The sequence below is a fragment of the Haliotis rubra genome, unplaced genomic scaffold, assembly GCF_003918875.1.
Source record: "Haliotis rubra isolate DU_JTF1 unplaced genomic scaffold, ASM391887v1 Scf1510, whole genome shotgun sequence".
NCBI lineage: Eukaryota > Metazoa > Mollusca > Gastropoda > Lepetellida > Haliotidae > Haliotis > Haliotis rubra.
Window position 1 is genome coordinate 1,775 of NW_025765460.1, and position 21,873 is coordinate 23,647.

The 21,873-nt window shown below is 37.3% G+C and overlaps 1 long non-coding RNA gene across 1 annotated transcript; it reads right to left on the reverse strand.

The window, feature by feature from the left end:
* Positions 1 to 238: 238 nt before the first annotated feature.
* On the reverse strand, positions 239 to 17,980 carry LOC124270377. Its single transcript, XR_006896745.1, has 5 exons — positions 17,743 to 17,980; positions 5,509 to 5,586; positions 1,794 to 1,853; positions 422 to 483; positions 239 to 283 (listed from the first exon to the last, which is right to left on the reverse strand). It is a non-coding gene; the product is annotated as an uncharacterized LOC124270377 (long non-coding RNA).
* Positions 17,981 to 21,873: the final 3,893 nt, after the last annotated feature.

Consider the following 21,873-nt stretch of genomic DNA (forward strand, 5'->3'; position numbering starts at 1 on the left):
GTATGATGTTTTTTGATTATGATCAGCGTTTCATTGAGTTTGTTATGTTTATTAGTTTTCGAGTTAGATTGCAATTCATAAGTCCACACAGGCGGAAGCCAAACGGACTATAGAATGTGTACTTTACTGACAAAGTGTAATATCAAGTTTAACATGTTACAGATGACCCTGTAACTGGCACTGTATTGGCATCTCGTGTGGCCTACTTACTCACCAGCAACTGGTTCGGTATCACAGGAATTTAATTCTGGATTTGTTCTCCATAGCCCCGCTTGCTGTAGATCTATAGTTGACAAGACAGACATTTTAAAACATAGCATTACCATTCAGTCGTTGTACTCTCTTGTTTTCATCTAAAGTACACCTGGATTTAACATACATATATCTTTTACCTGCAATCAATCAAAACAGGAACACGTACCTTTTATTTTTTCTTCTTGTAATCGTGTAGCAATTCCTCAAATTCAAACGTTTCAAATGGTGCTGAAAAAAGTTAAACATCATTTAAAATGTTCAAATGGGGTCATGAAAACAAAATGTAGAGAAAGAGATTGACTGACTATAAGTTTGATCAGTCTTGTGATCAATCGTCAACCCATTCAGAGTTTTTCACATTTTGAACCCATGTAGGAAAATCAAACTCGCGTTTTCGGTGTGACGAGCGAACGCTTTTTACCACTAGCTTACCAAAGACATGGAAGACGTGCCTCACTTCGGGCGTTTTACTCAAATTTGATTACAATGCTAACTGTTTTGGTTTGAGAGAGCAAAGAACCACGCTGTCAGATCATCACCGATTCCATAATGGCTTATATAACGATTTATCTTACCTCACACATAAGTGTCGTTTTCTGATTGGCTGAGCGCTCTTCTATTATTTTCAATGTACCCAGCTTACAAGCGGGTAACATTTCAATGTACCCCGCTGTCAATGGCAACTCATTTGGTACTTCGTGGTAGTAATTCTCTATCTCGAATAACATTGAATCACGTATGATTTACGGAAATTACCGATGTTTTGTGAATGCAAATAGATGGAAGGGAGATAACTCTAAATCGGTTTTCTTTGTCAGCAAAATCTAGCGATAGCTACAAAACGATTTGTACCCGTACTTCAAACAATTGAAAATTAACATTGAGGTGTTCGGTAAGATAAATACGTTGTTCACTGGTCCCTCGGGGCCCATTGGCTGATGTACCCTCGATGTTTGTTTATGTTCCCTGAGCCCTTCGTGACCAGTGAACAACTTGTAATATGTCTGCAACTTACGCCTTATGTGTAACATGGGTGACCAAGCGGGCAAAGCTCTAGGAGCTGTACAGCGTTACCTCCCTTTGTTTTACAGAATCCTGTCATCATGGGTTCGAATCAGGTTTGCACTGTTTTGTTTCAAGATTTGTCAGTGCCGATCCTGTGTTTGTGGGTTTTAATCGACGAGGTCAGCATCATTTGAAACATCCCCATCCCTTCAAATTCCCAACAAACAGATATAACTGACATATTGTTCAAATTATGTACATAAATTACACCTCTCCTCACACACCTTTTGTCGTCACATAGATGCAATAAATTGTTGCTGAATTAATGAAGAGACATTTTGATTTCACTATGAAGAGAAAGTGAGAGAGTCATGTTTTAAGCCGCTTTAAAAGCAATTTTCTGGCAATAATGACAAAGGAAATTGACGTAAAAGTTGCAACCATTTGAGGGAAGCGAACCCGGTCTTTTGTGAAACGAGCCTTACATTATTCCCTTCTGCCCGTTCAAAGACAGAGTAATGAAAAAGTCAAACCTGGATTTATCCGTTCCCGCAATTCCATTAAGTAGGAAAAGTCTATGTCTAGTGCCATGTCTGAAACATAGTGACGTCGATTTATTATAAATCCCTTATTTATAATAATACAATCAAATAATGATTATAATATGAATTATTATAATACACTGCGATAACATAATCAAACAAGTTAACCCGTTTTAAATAGATTGGGCAGAGTTGTATTGTATTTATGGTATCTTTAAGCAAACGTTTCAATGCATTTGCTAACAGGTGATGAACGTGGGATGTGTGGATGCCTGTGTGACTGGTTTGTCATGAGTGAGTGAATATAGTTTTACGCCGCTTTTAGCAATATTCCATCAATATCACGGCGGGGGACACCAGAAATAGGCTTCGCACATTGTACCCATGTGGGGAATCGAACCCGGGTCTTCACTTTAACCATTAGGATACCCCACCATTCCCGGGTATTTCGTGAAGTTTGTTTCTTCGTTTGTTTGAGGGGCGTTGGGGTAGCCCTAGTGGTTAATGCGTTTGCTCGTCACGCCGAAGCCCCGGGTTCGATTCCCCACATCGGTACATTTTGTGAAGCCCATTTCTGGTGTCCCCCGCCGTGATATTGCTGGAATATTGCCGAAAACGGCTTAAAACCATATTCATTCAGTCAGTCAGTCGTCTGTTTGATTATTTGACGGTTGATGTATCTGTATGTTCTTTTGTTGTTTTTAAGCTACACTCAGCTTTATTTAACCTATATGATGTCGGCCAGTCCGTAATCACACCTGGACAAGAAAAAAATCCAGTAACTGACATCATGAGCATCGATCTATGCTATTTGGATACGATGACATGCATCAACCAGGTCAGCGAACCTGACCACACGATCCCGATTCTCGCCTCTCATGATAAACATGGGTGCCATCGTATCCGAATTGGAGTAGATCGATGCTCATGATGTCCATCACTGGATTGCCTGGATCAACACCTCTGACGCTGATTTAATTGGAATACTCACTCATTCACCCAACTAAGGTACCCGTGAAGGTCCGGGTTAGAATTGATCTTCAGTAACCCATGCTTGTCGTAAGAGGCGACTAACGGGATCGGGTTGTCAGGCTCTTTGACTTTGTTGACATTACGTCATCGGTTCCCAATTGCGCAGATCGATGCTCATGCTGTTGATCACTGGATTGTCTGGACCAGACTCGATTATTTACATACTGCCGCCATAAAGCTGGAATATTGCTGAGCGCGGCGTAAACTGAACTCACTCACTCACTCACTGTGGGTCAACAGAATGATGGAAGGCGGCTTTTCCCCAAATATTCAATCGATATTTCCTTGAGAACAACTACTAACTTCAGTCTACATAAATGACATCAAGACTTTCAGAGCGAGATCATGAAATCACATAAGAAAAACCCTGATATATTCAAAACTTTTTCACATTTTCAACTTTGCAGGTCACTCCACGACATGTTATTTCACAAGAATATGTTAACGGCAGACTACCCTATGTTTACAAACACCTAAATAATATCACAGAGAAGTAACAAAGGCATGGTAGCATATGTGAAGTGTTGTTCGCCATCGTCAAAACATGCCCTTCATGGTTTAAAATACCTTCATTTTAATACATAATTTTGCTGTAGAAATAACATATGTGAGAAAGACAACAGAATACCGGATACATTCCTCCATTTTTTGTGTGAGAGGGTGAGTTTAGTTTGAAGCCGCTTTTAGCAATATGACAGTGGGGACAACCAGGGGAGTTTTCCTGTCTACATTAATAAACGACTCGTCGATCACTGAATTTCGGTGTTTTCACTGAAAATGGGGAATTACGTTTGTATCTAGAAGCAATCGTGGGACACATTTTCAAAGTAGTTGTGACTATCTTCCTAATGTTATTAACGGTTCCAACTTAATAACCACATAGACATAATTCCCAACAATATGAATCCAGGGGCCATATTCTGAAGACTTGTACCTAACTGACTTAGACAAGTTTTTAAACTTCAGGTCCTCTTTATCTATCACCATTTTACGGTTGGGTGATTTCAATCCTGGTGTGACCCCTTGGCACAGACTCTTGGGTATACCAGAAATGGGCTTCACACAATAATAGGCCTATCGAGCCCCGGTCTTCGGCGTGACGAGCGAACGCCTTAACCCCGATGCTAACTTCTTGCAATATATTGCAATACATATCGCAACATATGCTTTCACATGGCAATATATTCCAATATGAAAACTCCCTACAATACCCACCCCTACTAATAACCTGATGATAGGACATACTGCAGATCGTGCAATGTAACGTGAGCGCTCATTGGACAGAGCCCTTAGAGTTTCCCATTCGTGACCAACTCGTGTTATTCCGTGACGAGCCGAATAGCGACTCGTGCCGCTCTGGAAGGATTTCATATTGGTGCATGAGCATCTGAACTACTTTAAACAAGAACGATAAATCTATCCCTGTTTGATTCCAATGTTTCTAAAATCACCGGAGCACATGTACATTGTATTGCTAGGTTGTTGTTTTGGGTTTTTTCACTTATTTATTTTTAAAGAATTAAACCTCTTTGATACAACTAAAGAAGGAAAAAACATATTTGTGAAAGACATATTTTAAAATGTAATTATTACCAGGTGTTTACCTTATATTTCCAATTATGTTAATTAATAGGGTTCTTAATAGGATTTAATCATCACAAATGGGAATTGTTTTATTGAACATACAAATAAAATAAACAAAAATCAGCTACATTAAATCCCAAAGCAGATACTCAAAATGTCTTTAAAATATTTCTCAAACTGAACATTCGTGTAACCTTGCTGTCACACCCCTGGTGGAATTTTTAAATGAATTCGCTGAAAATAAATATGAATGACCAAAACAGTCAGACTAAAATATCCCCAGAGATATGAAATATAAGCCCAATGTTAAAGATTAAGGTTGATTAGTTACATACAAATACGATATTATTGTTTTGAAACTGGTAGCGATTATAATTACATTTCCTAAAATTGGTCGAAGCGCACGTACAATCTCCATAACAAGCCCGCAAGATCGTCAGAAATACACTCAGTTGGACCTATGAGAGCAGTTATGTCAACAAACGCACGTGCGTGTATTTGAATCTTTCACCGTCACTCGCATGATTCTTATTAAAAACTTCAGAATAGGCAGCAAAATCGTCAATATGACAATATATATTTTTCATGATTTTTTAAACAAGGACATAATGCTATAAACGATTTAAGTATTCGGGATTATTTTTATCAAAGCACCGCGCTGATTTACGCGCGTTCTGATTGGTTTGTCGTATTTTCGCACATAACAAGTATCGACTGGACTACGACTCTTCTTGGAGGTTACGGAAAGGGGCGAGTGGTGACGAATGAGCAAGAGGGAAACTGTCATTCGTCACCACTCGCCCCTTCCGTAACCTTTAATCCGGCCTTGTCCCGGAATAACACGAGTTGGTCACGAATGCCTCTTGCTGGAACTAAGCCGATGTATGATTTGTCCGTTAAAAAAATAGCGCTAACACTGTATAACGTTTTGCATTGACAGGTGATGGGGGAACACGCTGTACCCAGAAACAGGCATGTATTCACGTATGAGTGGCACGCTGAACAAAATGCGTCATTCCACTGGTTGACAATCGACTAAAGAAGATGTGCAAAAAAGTGTAATCATCCATACACATTGAGGAATACTTACATCGGCTGTATCGAATTTGACGGGTCACTGACAGAATAGTTTGTCCAATCAATAGGCAAATGAAAAGCGGGATTAGAACTGAAAATACATAGATAAGCAAAGGCATGTATACAACAAATCATCTCGCTTTGGGAAGTCAAGTTTAATTCTTAAATGACACAAAGAGGGAGAGGATAAAACCACCTGAATCACATATAACACTGGAAATGTGAAAATGTGAAAATATTTCCATTCATGTGGAAGTTTGGATCCCGATTCACAAAGCATTCGTTGCGCTACATCCTTCGTAAGCCTATGGTAAACTGTAGAGTCGTAACGTTACGAATGCTTTGTGGATTGGGACCCTGTATTCTAAAAAAATAGTAAGTAGGGTTATGGCAACATATAAGGCTAATTGAGATAACATATTTATCAAATACATTTTCCAACTTCAGATTGTATAATAAAACTTTCTATCTGTTGTAGCAAAATTAACACAATCATCCCTGACAGAAAACAAGAAAAAGAGATTTCATTTCATTTCTACTTTACAATTACAAAAAAAACGAAGATGGGCTGGAGTGTTCTCAAATCCTCCAGTTTAAACACGTGGAGTCATTCACATGTCACTCCATTATTTTTACAGACCGCCGCCATACACTCACACTCACTCCACATGTCACCATGCGCCGCTCGCGTCTAGTAAGTTAAGAACTCACACAATATCAGTGTAATAATCTGATTTAAATGTATGCAAATATTATTACCATTCCTATTACTGTCTCGTTTTTCTATATGAAATATATATCCACGTTCTCTGTATGAAATATAAATCCAATGTTCTTTTGAAACATTCAGACATATTCTGCCATAAAATCTAAAACATTTAGATTCTTTTACACAGTCATCACATTTAGCAGAAAACAATAAATTGTGCTCATTCAACATTTTATGTATTACCAATATACGGAGGCGTGCACCTCCCTCCTCCTCCTCCCCTCAAAAGCACATTCCCATTGCCTTAAATTATTTATAAGGCAACAACACACGTTCGCTCTCTACAGGCTGATTCTGCAGTTATCCAACCAAACAGATAACAGATCAAGATCTATAAATGCAATTTTGTGTGTGTGTGTGAGAGAGAGAGAGAGTGTGTGTGAGAGAGAGAGAGAGAGAGAGAGAGAGAGAGAGAGAGAGAGAGAGAGAGAGAGAGAGAGAGAGAGAGAGAGAGAGAGAGAGAGAGAGAGAGAGAGAGAGAGAGAGAGAGAGAGAGAGAGAGAGAGAGAGAGAGAGATGGTCTCAGCTTGAAGGCATCGAGATTGTTTGTTTCCAGCATTGTTTGTGTATTTTTATAATGATTATTTGCAGTATGGTTGGATGGGTTGTTTGCTGTTTATCGCCGCATTCAGCAATATTCCAGGTACATGGCTGCGGTCTGTATATAATCGAGTTTTCGTGATATCCACAATTCATCAAACTAATATGGATTTAAATACTCTGATTTTTATATTGGTATTATAGAAGTTGATGGGTCACAACTTTATGGATGACAACTTCTTGTTTATTGCATAGAGCAACGTTTCGGTATAGAATCTTACACCGTTATAAATTAAAAGCAAAACCTAAAACGTCGCTCTATGCAATAAACAAGAAATTGTCATTCATAAAGTTGTATTCTTAATTACTGAAATACCCTGGTACAAAAGATTGGGTAACTTAAAGAGGAACTCTGTTTCACGATGACAGATATGCAGATATATTCAAGATATGCATCGGGAACTTTTCCCATGGTGTTTAAAAAGTTCAACAACACGCTTTTCGACAGTTGGATAACCCGTGAAGATCTAGATTCTTAGAATTAGTCTTCAGCATCCCATGCTTGTCGTAAAAGGCGACGAGCAGGATCGGTGGTGGGGCTCGCTGACTTATGTTTGAAGTTTTTATTCACTGTACTTGGTTACAGTTGAACATGATATATGGGTAGAAACCAAACTATTACAAATTACATATGAAAACGTAGACAGTATAATATTTACTGTATTAGGATTATAGATTAAACAACTGAAATGCTACATAGTTATACGGAGAATGTGAAAGGCTAAAATCTAAAGTAAAGGAATGCATCTAGAACATTCCATTTTCTGTAAAAATGTTTCATATTCCCGTTTTTATCGATTTATTTCTCAATTTCATAAACGTCCTTTGATAATGTTTTGTAGATTGTAAAGCCAGGTTTTTGTCCTTTCATATTCATTACGAAAATTAGGCGCTTTGCCAATAATATCATGTGGTTGAATAAATGATTACCACTCCAACAGAATAAAATGTCATGATTTGACATTCCATACGTTTACCAAGGACTTGAGTAACAACATTTTGATGATTGGACAATCAAGATATACATGATAAATATCTTCACTTGCTGAACCACATAATGTACACAGGTCATTATCTATTAATTTCACTTTTTGTGGTTCTCGTTCTTAAATGTCTCTGTGAAAAACTTATATTAAAAATCTTAGAGTTTCGTGTCTTTAGTAATGGTCTCTATTGTGAAAATTTGGTTTTCAAATTTACCAAATCATTTAGTTCCCCGTTCCATTTGAGACACAAATTCGGAAGGTTATAATCCGATATGAAATTATCATAGAATATCCCTGAGCCTTTACTATGTTTAATCGAATCGTTCCAAGGATAAGGTCGGTATATTAGAATTGTTTGTTGTTCGTATAACATCTTTCTACTGTTTGGGTATACTAAGGAGAACACGATTAAGATCAAGCACAGAACCCTTAATGTCTAATGTTCCTTTAAGTTCCGCATATGATAGAAAATCGAGGTCATTACAAATAACTAGGGCTGCGCAATATAACCGGTTTACCGGTATTTACCGGTTCAGACATGAAGACGATACGTATTGCGATACGCTGATCGAAAACCGGTATTTTGACTTGCATTCGGAAAACTTCGTAACACTCGGAAATCTTCGGATATTTCCTTTTTTCATTTGTGCCAAATATTATTCATACTTTTTTATTTTAATCATGAATAAAAGTTGTAAAAAAGCTTAATCAAGCATAGTGATTTTGCTGTGTATTTGCTCTATAAATCAAGCATTACCTCAATTATAAGTAGTTTTCACTTCACGCAATATATTGCAATACATATCGCAAAACATGCGTTTGCATCGCAATATATCGCAATATGAAAATTCCCTGCAATACCCACCCCTACAAATAACCTTAATATAAACTACTCAATGTCTAATCCAGCTATGAACGATCAAGCTTGGTTGGTTACACTGGTGTTTTAGCCATAGTGGTTGCATGAGTATTTCATGAGTATTGTTATTTACACATATCTTTTAACATTTGCCAGGCATCAAGAGAGTCTTTCCAGAATGGACTTGTAATTTTAGTGTTTTATAATGTTGGCTCCTATGAGAACAATGCTTTGCAAAAGGAAATCGGCAAGATCATAATTATTAAATGTTGAAACATAGTCGATAAAAGGTTTTCACATAGACCATACTTAGACCACCTACTTCGTACATTCTCACTAAATTAATTTGTTTTATTTTGTCAAGTTTATCATTCCATATGTATTTGAAGAATAATCTGTTCAAATAAGTAATAAATGTTTTCTGGGGATTAGGAAAGATGAGAGGATGTGGACAGTCGTGGATAAAGCTAAACTTTTACGACTGTTATTTTCCTATCAACGTTAAATTACGTCTTTTCCAATTCAGTAGAATTCTTTTATATTTTCGAGTCTTTCTTTTTGTATTGATTACCCATAAGTTTTCTAAATGAGCTTTTAATTTGATTCCCAATACGTCGAAATTCTCATTATGTCAATCCAGCTTATAATCATGGAATAAAACTATTTTACTACCTGCCATTGAACCCAGCCATACTGCTTTTTTATTTTGTCAATATTTATTTTCACACCTGACATCTTGTAAAAGGAGTGCAAAGTTTTCATAGCTTCGTTAAGAGAGGCTTCAGAACCGTCCAGGAATAAGTCAGTGTCGTCTGCATAGTGACCAATAACATGCTCGATGTCGTTTGACACAATTCCTTTATTCTGTGGTTTTATCTGATCATTATGCCTAGTATTTCTGCTACCAATAACAATACATACGGAGAGACGGGATCATCCTGTCTACATCCTCTTTCATTGTCGAAAACGTTGACAAGTGACCATTCTGCATCATACACGAGGCTGCATTAGAAATATATTAACCTGATTTTAATGTTACTACCAAACCAAACTTTTAGAAACGGGTCGCCATTTGTAAACTTCTTCTCTCTTTACCTGGTGTAGAGATACTCCTCTGTTCATCGTCGTGGTCATAGAATCCTTGTTGAAAGTTTCCTATGTATATCGGTGAATCCAAATGTTGAGATTTTTTCCAGAAAAAAATTAAAGAATTCGATAGAGGAAACCACCTAGACCTGGACTTTTGTTATTTTTCATTGATTTAACAGCATAGAAAAGCTCTTCAAGACTAATGTCACGCTCTAGTTCATTTGACAGCTTTTTACCTAAAGAAGGAGCGGCAATATTTTCGAATACAGCTTTACTATCTTCTTCTATATCATAATTTGATTTATATAGGTTTTCGTAAAACCGTTTTGTTCCTCTATCATTTCTTCCCCATTATCAATATTGAGAGAGTTGACAAGTTTGTATAGCTTCTAGATTTATATGATTATTATAAAGATTTTGAAATAATCACAAGAACAGAGTCTGACCACCTCCCGATTACAGTAAGCCTGTTGTTGTCACGTGACCCGCCAGCTGGTCCCGCACGTGCAGCACACACTCACACTCAGTCACATGCATTCGACAGGTACGCGTGGAGACCGGAGCAGCTCGGTGAGTTTGTGGATATTATGTGCAGTTCCATTGACACTTTCACACAGAACTTTGATAACAATATCCATAAGGACATTAATAAAACCGTAACCTGCTTGCTTGACCTTTTCAGACACTGTTTTTCTCTAACTGATACCCAACACTCCCATACACGCAAGACCCACAGACCAAAGCACGAACAGACACAACCTAAATGGTTTGACAAAGAATGTGAAATTTTAAAACGCAGAAAGTATACACTTCTCGATAGATTTAGAGCGACAGCCGATCCTGTGCATTGCACCGAGTATCTCGATGCAAAACGAGACTTTAAAAACCTATGCAACCACAAAAAAGCGGTATATGAGACAGATATTGAAAATGAAATCTTAGATGCAACAAAGAGCAATATATGTAAAGACTTTTGGAAGGCCATTAAGAAACACAGCAAATCGAAACGCAGTTGTTGTAACATATCAGCTGATAACTGGTTTGAATATTTCAGTTCACTGCTCAACCCACATAACGACCATAAATCCCACTTTGATGATGATGTAAAACACTTTATCGATAACCATGATGTTACAAATTGCGACCAATGTAAAGACTGTGACCATATGTTGTGTGATGAAATTACGGAGGAAGAAATTAGAAAATCAGTTCATAACTTGAAAAACGGTAAATCCCCTGGGGCAGATGGTATCTCGGCGGAGGCTATCAAAGCTACGTGTCATGTATTGTTACCTTTCTATAAACGTCTTTTCAATGAAATTCTTAATACGGGGAAACTGCCAGAAGCTTGGCATTTAGGCATTATAGTCCCATTGCACAAGACAGGAAATAGAGATGACCCTAATAATTATAGGGGATTAGCGCTTCTAGACATTATCAGTAAAGTTTTTACATCAATACTTGACACGCGTATAAAATCCTGGATATCAACCAAAGAACTACTCTCTGAGTCACAAGCTGGCTTCCGAAACAGTTACAGTACAATTGACCAGATATTCATACTTAACTTAATAATTTATAAATACATAAGAAAAAAACGTGGCAAATTCTACTGTATATTTGTAGACTTCAAAAAAGCCTTCGACACTGTTGATAGGAATAAATTAATGTATGTTCTTTTGAATAATGGTTTACATGGCAAAGTAACCTCTCTGCTTCGCAATATGTATTCGAATGTGAGAGCAGCTGTGAGATGCAGTAAGCAGACTATGACTGATGTATTTAAGTCGACAGCCGGAGTCCGACAGGGTTGTATACTGTCTCCCGTTTTATTTATTCTATATATAGAGGAACTCGTAAACGATATTGTGAATAGCGAATACAGTGGTGCATTCATTGATGAAACTGTAGATGCATTATCTATCTTATTATTTGCGGACGACGTCGCCATATTTGGAGATAGTGTCATAAACTTGCAGAAGAAAATAGATGTTCTTAAATCATATTGCAAAAATGGGACTGTCGATTAATACCGAAAAGACTAAGATTGTTGTATTTAAAAAGGTGGTGGACTTTCAAAATATGAAAAATGGTTTATTGGCTCTGAAAGACTGGAATCTGTTTCCTATTATAAATATCTCGGAATAGTGTTTTCATGCCGGAACCTGTTTTCAAGAGCTTGTGAGGTTCTGTGTAAACAAGCCGAGAAGGCGTTATATCCTATCAAAACATTTATATGTCGATTTAAATATCTTTCCCCAGATACATGCCTTAAGATTTTTGATGGCAAAATTCAACCAATCTTGCTCTACGGCTCCGAAATTTAGGGAACAATGTATCGTCATAACATTGAAAAGTCCACTCTAAGTTTTGCAAATTTGTCCTAGGAGTTGGTTATCGCTCTTCTAATAAAGCTGTTTTAGCGGAATGTGGAAGATATCCACTCCAAGTCAATTATAAAACAAGAGTTATATCATACTGGTTACGACTACTTAGCCAGCCAGCCACAAGACACTCTAAACGTTGCTATAATATGATGAAAAATCTAGATGATAATGGAGATACTAACTGGACCTCTTCAGTTAGAACATTGTTATTTCAATACGGTTATGCACATGTATGGATCCACCAAACAGTTGGAGATCCTTATATGTTCTTAAAGCTATTCAAACAACGCTGTAGAGATATATATTACCAAGAATGGTCATCCGATATTGCAAGCTCCAAATATTTGTATGCATATTCACTATTTAAACATGACATTGTCCATGAAACATATCTAGAAGTATTATCCTCTATGCAACTCCGCAGATCTCTTACAAAATTTAGATGTGGCATCAGTAAACTGAATGTACAAACCTATAGAAGATCCAAAGATGATGATATCAGTTCTGCCATGTGCGCTCATTGCGTCAATATTGTCCAGGACGAGTACCATGTTCTGTTACAATGTCCTGTTTTTTCTGATTTACGCATAAGGTATATACGACTATATTATTGTGTAAATCCCAACATAGAGAAGTTTGTAAATTTACTTAACACCCAAAATGCAAATATTATTTTACGCCTAGCCATATTTGTAAACAAAATCCATAACGTTTTATGATACTTATAAATGCCAGTGTACTTCTCATGCCTGCGCTCCAAAGAACATGATGTCAAAATGTCACTGTACTATTGGCCTCATGGCCACACTACGAAATAAATCTGTCTGTCTGTCTGTCTGTCTGTCTGTCTGTATAGCTTCTATTCTCAATATGACAAAAATACTTTGTAGGTTTATCCCCTTCTTCATAACACTGGATTCTATTTCTAATTTCTTTCATTTCTTCTTCTTTTAGTTTTTCGAATTCAGTTTACTTTTAGATAAATCAGCAAGAAGTGTTTTATTAACGTTTTGGAAGTTACTTCTTATTTCGTCTCCTATGCGACATATATCTGTTTTTCTTAAGATATGACGAGTACGAAATGGATTTTCCTCTAAGTTTCATTACAAATGTCTCCAAAAAGATAGTCAAACGAAAGTGTTCATCATTAATCTCGTTTAATTCTTCATTTGAATATGTAAGGTCTGCGTATTCACGTCTGGTTTCATTACTAAGTTGCTATCGTTATATATGGCTCTAGTCTCAATAATAATGTGTTATAATTAACCTTCCAATAACCACGTCCCTTTAACTTATCTTTAAATGAGTTACAGCAAAATGGTCACTTTCATAACCAGGTATAATGGATATAGCACAACAATACATTAGGTGATGTAGATAATGGAGGCAAACAGTATATAAATGAGAACACATTTCAATACTAGCAAAATGAAATACGAAATACATATACCTCTTAAAACCCGTGAACAAAATCTATCGGCAATCGATAGATATACATGGCGCCATCTTGAATCTTGTTACTACAAAAAGACGAACTCTCTTCTGGAAAAAGTCTGACATTAATGTTTGTTTCTGTGAATTTCCCTTACATTTATCCACAAATTCGCAGACGCTTGCCAAGTGGGAAAAATGTTCATTGTTTGTACCTGGGACTGACTTGAGAAATTCCTCTGCCATGATATACATATCATGAATAGTAATAACCGAATGAAAGCTGCTATATAACGCAACCGATTTGATTGAGTTAACATCTAAAATTATGTAATTTACATTTTCGTCTTTAGATTAGACATATTTTATTTGATATTCAGAGTTATTATTTAGAAGAATGGCTACACCATTGGGGTTTGGAGCAATGACACACTCAAAGCCCCATTCATTTCTCATTGTGTTCGCATACTCTGTGGAAATATGTATGTCTTGTAAACATATAATAGAGAATTTCTTTTTTCTATATAAATTCATGATTTCTCTACGTCTACATTTTTTGGCTAGACCTCTGCAATCGAATGACACTATGCTAATTTATTTATTTGTGCCCAGGATTAACTAATCTTGAAGTAATAGTAACTTGGCAGAGAGTAAATTGTGCTTCTGTATCCAAGTGAAAATGTTATTATTTATTTTAGTATAACAATAATAGATACAATAAGAACAAAGAAAATTACGTGGTTGCCATGGGCAATTTCTCTGAAAGAGACACATGTCATTGTATTCCAGTTAGGTAGATTGATGCTCATACTGTAGATCACTGGATTGTCCGGTCAAGACACGAGTATTTACAGACCACTGCTAATTAGCTGGAATATTGTTGAGTACGGCGTTAATGAACAAAACAACCAACTGGCATATGCCAGTAACCTGATCAATGAAATCAATGTTATTCGAAAGACCAACTGGCGTGCTAACACACACAAACAAAGCGAATATATGAGCATGATATTGCGAAGCAAATCGATAAAAATACATAATGACGGCCATAATCTCTCTTCCACTCCTCCCTCCCTAGCAACAAACTGTAAATATCGTTGTACAGCGGCGTTATAACGAGGTCCGTTAATGGCAGGCGATTCATTTTGAATATGGAAACGTCAAAATTATGATATAACATTGCGGCAACAGCTGACTGAGTGATTAATGTTTTTACAGTATTTCAGCAATATATTCACGACATTATAGCATGGACTTTTTGTCCGAGAGAAGCCTTCTTCATGGAAGAATGGGATTGTGACATTAGTTACAAGTTGTTATCCCCACTCGGTGACCAGTGTCTTTGAAAAATAAAATTTGAATAGACACAATGTATTTCATAATACATGAAAATACTTGCAAATACCACTCACATACATACCACACAATCCTTGGGGATATCAACTGTGCTATTTTGTACCCATTTTATGTAATATTATTTTAAACTTTTTTCTGCACTTTTCCGAGGCAGTTATTTGATCTTATAATATAAGGTCGGGATGCAAACCTCCCAAAAACCCATGGGTTTCCAATTAGTCTCCCATTGGCTGCTCCTCAGCAGTTTAGATGTTATCTGCCCATGAGTGGCAGGACTGTAACGGCTAGGGGTGCCTGGCAAGAGTCTGGTGATGTCAAAGGTTAACCTTGGAATTTACTACTAGAAAAAACATGTGCATTATTGTAAATGGCGCAACAACCCTTTCATTACATATTTTGATGACTAAAAAGATGAATTTGATTAGCATATTTCAAATTTTGCTTATTTTCTGAAAATAAATTCTTCAACATGGTGATGTCAGCATCAAACAAGTGTACACCCATAACCCTGCACAGCATGGGGTCAGGGGTAGGGGTGAAATATGGCTTAATTTCATCATGAACCGGAAAGTCAATTTTGTGGTATTTCATGGAATGCACTTTAATACTGCATTGCTTTGCATCGAAAAACAGCTTTAACAAGGCAAGGAGGCCACACCCTATCTGTGTATAGGTTTGAACCCCGGCATTTAAGGGTTTGGTTTTGTCCTGAAGGTAGTGTCGTGATCGTGAAAGTGGGGTGGAGATTGTTTTGGTCGTTTGTTTGTTGTTTAACACTCAACAATATTCCAGCTATATTGTGTGTAAATAAATCTGGACCAGACAGTCTAGTTATGAACATAAGTATCGATACACGCTATAGGGATACGATGACATGTGTCAACCAATGAGGTTGGGGTTTTACTCGCTGCCTGGTGGGTGAGTGATTTGGTACTATGATAATTTCATTTCAGACTGGGGAGCGGAAGGTTAGCCTAATGGTGAAAGTACTCCGGACAAAAGTCCTATTGTAATAAAAAGCTATTTATTCATCAACTTTGAGGTCCAAGATTTTAGAAAAACATTGATAACTCACACATATGGGCTATTTAATGGATCTTTTTATCTTTTTAATGACACTTATAAACACATAAAGTATTCACATACAAAGGGTGATTAAAAGGACGTATTAAATAGTTAGATAGGTACTAGGTCTTTGATCTTTTAATTGACATTTAGAAACATGAAGTACTTACATTTTTTGTGTTTTCAAAGGCATCAGTTGTAAGTGTCAAATTGTGTTACTTTTACATGAAGTACTTACATTTTGTGATTATAACGGACAGATTAGATATTCAAATCGATCTTTGATCTTTAAAATAATGTTTTCAAAAGCATGAGTTGTAAGTGTCAAAGTGTCTTACATTTACTTGAAGTACTTACATTTACTTGAAGTACTTACATTTACTTGAAGTACTTACATTTACTTGAAGTACTTACATTTTCGTGAGTATACATTAATATTCATCAGTATTAACCTCTGTCTGTTTTACATTTGTTGTATGAATATATCAATAAACGCTGTGAAAAACTATGAAGTACTTTTTATTCCTTTTCAAAAATCTCCTTTTTCAAAATAGGACGTTTTTCCGGAGGACTTTTTTCCTAGGTAAATTTAGAACTTTTTTCCGGTACTTTTTTCCGCACACCGTGAAACAGTCCCAGGTTATTGTAGCTCTGTTGAGTGATTCTATCCTTGAGCAAAGTCGCTTGAGATCGAATGTTAGAGAGTGTGATGCAATCCTGCTCCCTTTGTTTATCCGAACGAAATACGGGGATAAAAAGTTTGGGTTGCCTTGTTTCGGTCGCGTACACGAGATACGGACTCCTTCAGATAAGGCGGAAGGGTAGTAACATGTACCAAATGACGCTTTCCCCTGCCCTCTTTCCCCAACCTCGTGTAGACTTTATTATCAAGGGTGGAGATACACATAAGCTTATCACCTTTGCCAATATATCCCACCTGGTACACATGAAATACTTCAACAATGACATCTGATGGTATAGCTTGTTTTGTGAATATTTTAAATATAGATGCAGATATAATTTTCAGTCCCTAACACGAGCTACGGTTGTAACGAACGTAGGGGACTACAGCATACAGTAAGCTACTGTAAAACAAAGTGGACTTAAAGTGACCACTAATTTTAACTCGTTATAACACTGCTTCGACACATGCATCACAAGCAAAATATGAATGTGGCCGGGTAAAAAACAATAGTTCGTTATACGTGTACTCGTTATAAAACGAGGGGACCGTTGATAATGTATGGCTGGGGGTGGGGGTGGGAGTGTTGCTGATTGTACGAGGGGCACCCATTTTGTTCTGGGGAGCGAGGGAGGGCATCAATTTTGAACACATGCACTTTTGGGGTCAACAATTTTGTACATAAACACATTTAAAAAAATTATGCTTAAAATCAAAATACTAATGCTTATGGGAAGGGGATTAATTTGTACATGATCTACGGAGGGGGGCACATACTTTGTACATAAATTTTTAGATAGGGTCATTCATACGTATTGTTGTTTTTCTGGTGCGGTATAAGGAGGAAGGACAGGAATCAGTTTAATTGGGCCGTCACCACGTGGACATCTCCACCTGGTGTATAGACCAGGACGCTCAGGTTAAACAAAAACAAAAGGCGCATAGGCTCCCTTGCTGTAACAGGAATAATATACTCCGTCGTGAAAGGAAAAGAGGGAATAAGAATCCAAATAAATTTCTCACCTGTTAAAACACAATGTTTCCTGCAGCGCATTGTCATGGCTATCAAAAATATACACCCCAGTCGAATATCAGCTCTCGTCGGGCACAGGGAAACATTGGATATTATGCAATGCGGCGTCCGCTTGTCAAACACGGTTAGTCGTTGGAGCTGCTAATCAAATATTGCTCGCTTCGTGTCAGCCCACACTTAACAACGATCGGTAGCAGACAGCGTCGCTGAGCGGTCCAGGAAGACGGTTGGGAAACCCATTATACGTAGGTTTGTGATACGAAATATGACACCATAAAGGTCACCGGAACTAGCGTGTCTTAGCCAAAGGTCAGTGAAAACGGTCTACTCCCATTTGTGAGAACTCCCAGTTGAGAAACTCCCAGTTGTGAGACAGTGAACTAGGTAGTTAGCAAAGAAATCACACCTTACTCCCCTATCTGATAGAATGGATTAACCCCAGCTAATTATGGATTAGCTATTAACTGCATCTTGTGGAGGTAACTTAATAAAACTCTAAAAGATAAAGTAATTAACCTACTCAGATAAATGGCTTTAAAAAATGACTGCTCTTTCGGATCACCATTATGGCAGGCCTTCAACAAGTAGAATATATCGCCTGTTCACGATAATCTTTTTCAGTATTTCAGTATCTATTGTAAACAATAAATGCTCTTCAACGAACAATGTCTTCTGTGTTGATTAACTCATTAATGAACTATGCCTCCTGCGGGTACTCTTCAGCAACAGGGATGGGGAAGCACCACCTGTGTACACTGAACCATTAATTAATGTGTCTCACAACTGGGAGTTCTCACAAATGGGAGGACACCGTGAAAACACGTAGGGTCATGGCGGAAACCTAAAACGCTGTGTGAATGAGGAAGATGTGGGACTGTTCAGCAGACGGAGAAAAAAGACTGAAGCCTGGGGGAGATATACAATTTTGTGTTGATCACCAGCGACGGAGCTTCGCCTCAGATGTCGTTGCTTTTGAACTGATTTGTCACAGAGCGTTTGATTTGATTTGAGACCGATGCATTGCTCACTAACACAAAATCTAATGCATGCAACAAAACCAAATTTTGCACAGTCACATGAAATCGACAGACCAGCTCTGATGATTTGTCTCATAATCTCGGACATCCGAACAAAAAAGTTGTTAAAGACACTATCATTATTCTGTTGTCACCTTTCGCTATGTTTTTACGAGGGGAGACCACATTCTGGGAGAACAGCAAGGTGTGCGAGTTGCACGTGTGAAATGGAGATTTCATTACACACACCTGTTGATTACCTGGCTGTTCTACCAGCAAGCCCGCACACACACACACACACACACACACACACACACACACACACACACACACACACACACACACACACACACACACACACACACACACACACACACACACACACACACACACACACACACACACACACACACACACACACACACACACACACACACTTTCTTTCAAGTGACCGTGCAAAATATGATTTTGCTGCATTAATACATTAGATTTTGTGTCAGTGAACAATTCATCGGTCTCAAATTACATCAAACGGACTGTACGTTTGGATCGATACGCTCGGCTCCCGAAACGTCCCACAAATGCGTCTGTGTGTAATTAAAATTATAATTCTACAATACTGTAATTAACTCAGGACCACAGCTGGTAATTGTTTGATTTGAGATGATGTGTATCACGTACAGGGCTAGTGGTAACCTTGCTGCAAGGTTGTGCTGAATGCTAGGCCCATGGATGTAAAGTAATTCTATCCTTTAAAGGTGCAAGTTTAGATAAGTGGACAGTACATGGGAGCCAGTCTGTTAGAGGGACAATGTGTTAATTTTATTTTTATCTTTCAGACATTATCATTAAAACTATTAATTATTACCCCAGAGGCTAGCGCGAGTCTGGGCTTTTAACGTGTGACAAACACGGAGACTATTAACATGTTTGTCGAGACCTGGGGATTCAAAGTCTGATGTGTAAAACAACAATCCTTATCACAGTTTTATCATGAAACTAACCCGACAAGATTAAACATAAACAAACCTTTTCAAAAGATTAAACCTCGTCATTTAACACCAGGCTACAGAGCTCCAACAACCGAAGCTGGACTACCACAGAGAGTGAGTTAATACTGTCACCCGGCTCGTTATGGGATAACAAGTTTAAATCCTTAAAATAGAATGTAGAATTCCTTAAAGGTCACATGCAACGTAAAACACAACTTTGCAGATTCTGATACCTTTAGGTATGGACTTACCGAAACAAAGCGTCAAAAATGCAAATTCAACTTATAAAGTTGAAAAATAACGCGATGAAAAAAAACGCGCGAAATCGGAGTTCAAACGTTTCACTAATTTTCCCCAGACTTTTCTGGGGAATACGGGTTTCAACAGCTGGGCTGCGCTCATAGCACGTGCGCAGTGAAATAGGTTCGCGCAACTTGGAAGCGGGCTGTCTGGTGAATACTCGGTGAAGGCTTTTGTTTTGTTGATATCTCACAGGCGCGAGCTTTTTATATGTTATCACAGTAAATAAACTGTTTATATAATTTCATTTGTCTATTTCACCACACGTTCTTCTTACCGAGTCACTTTCTCAGTTCGATACTTAAAAGCAATGTCATTATTTAGCGTTGACACAATTTCTAACTGTGATATAGATATGTCGCTGTCACAGACAAAACTCAATGTCTTGTTTTATTGACACCTGTGTGTCTGCCTGCCTGTCTGCTAATGACAATATTCAATACACAACTTCGATCACTGACCACATGCAATTTGAACTTAACACCAATCAGGCTATACACCATAAACAAAACGCATTGATTTATGGCCCGAGTTTGGTCTCTGTCACATTATGTAATTACACAGACAGGCAGGTGTGATAGTTGAACACATGACATGTTATGATGTCTGTTGATTGCAAAATGTTATACACAAAAAATGAGCATGTATTTACAAAACCCAACATCTCTATATATACACACACAATAAGCCGTGAAGGCGGCATCTGCTAATGAACCAGCCGTTACACTTGAGTGCACACCCACCCGCTCTGACTGGGTTCGGTATCCCGGCTGCTTCGTTTCGAGGGAGGTAAACCCAAGTACAAAATATTGCACTTTTGATTTGCGATTATACGCTTATAATTTTGTTTATTTGTTTTTTCATAATCAGCAATGCATATTATATGTCATGAATAAGTGATAATTGTGTTTTAATTATGTTTGATTTTTTGGTTGCATGTGACCTTTAAGTCAATGATCAGTCAAGGAGATGTTTCAACATTTATTGTCAATCAATCAATCATCCTTTTTATTACTATAAGTTTACAAATACATGCAAAGCATAATGGGAGTATTTTTAAAAAAATATATCACTTTTAGGCTATGGCTTGAAACAAATCCAGCAATTATGTACAGGTAAACTAATCATGTCATGTTGACAGACATTATAATGGAAATAAATTTACATAGATTTCTTAATTCCTTCATATTATGAGTTTCAAATAGGGCTGACATTTTATAATAGTTAGGGTTGTTTACATAATAATTCTTAAAATACATATTTCTGGAAGCAGTAAATTTATTACATTGAAATAAATAATGAAACTCATCTCCGAGTTGGGAGGGACATGACGGACAGAATCGTTTATTTGAGGGAATATTTTCCCAGCGACCTGTTTCAATAGGTAATTTATGGTTGGCGGTTTTAAATTTGATTAAAATATTACCAGTAAAGAGATTTCATAATGAGATTTCATACATTCGTAGATAGCAGCTTTAGAGGAAGATGTTATTGGGTTGTTAAGCAATTGAAGCGATTGATCTGAGTTGGACAGCATTTTTGAACCAAGAAAAGGAAACTGTATCTTGAGAGTGCCATATCTTGGACATACCAATATTATCTAATGTGGTTTTAATGTAATTGAGCCATTTATAGTTTTGGTTGTATTTCATTGAGTTTGTTAATGATATTTGATATAATGCTGTTAACGTAGAATTACATTTTCCGGATACTATTTTAGACCAGAAACAACATGCGCAGTTTGATTTTATCAATTAGAGGTGATATCCATGTTTCACGATACAACATATATGTTGGGGTACTGCGTCTTAGG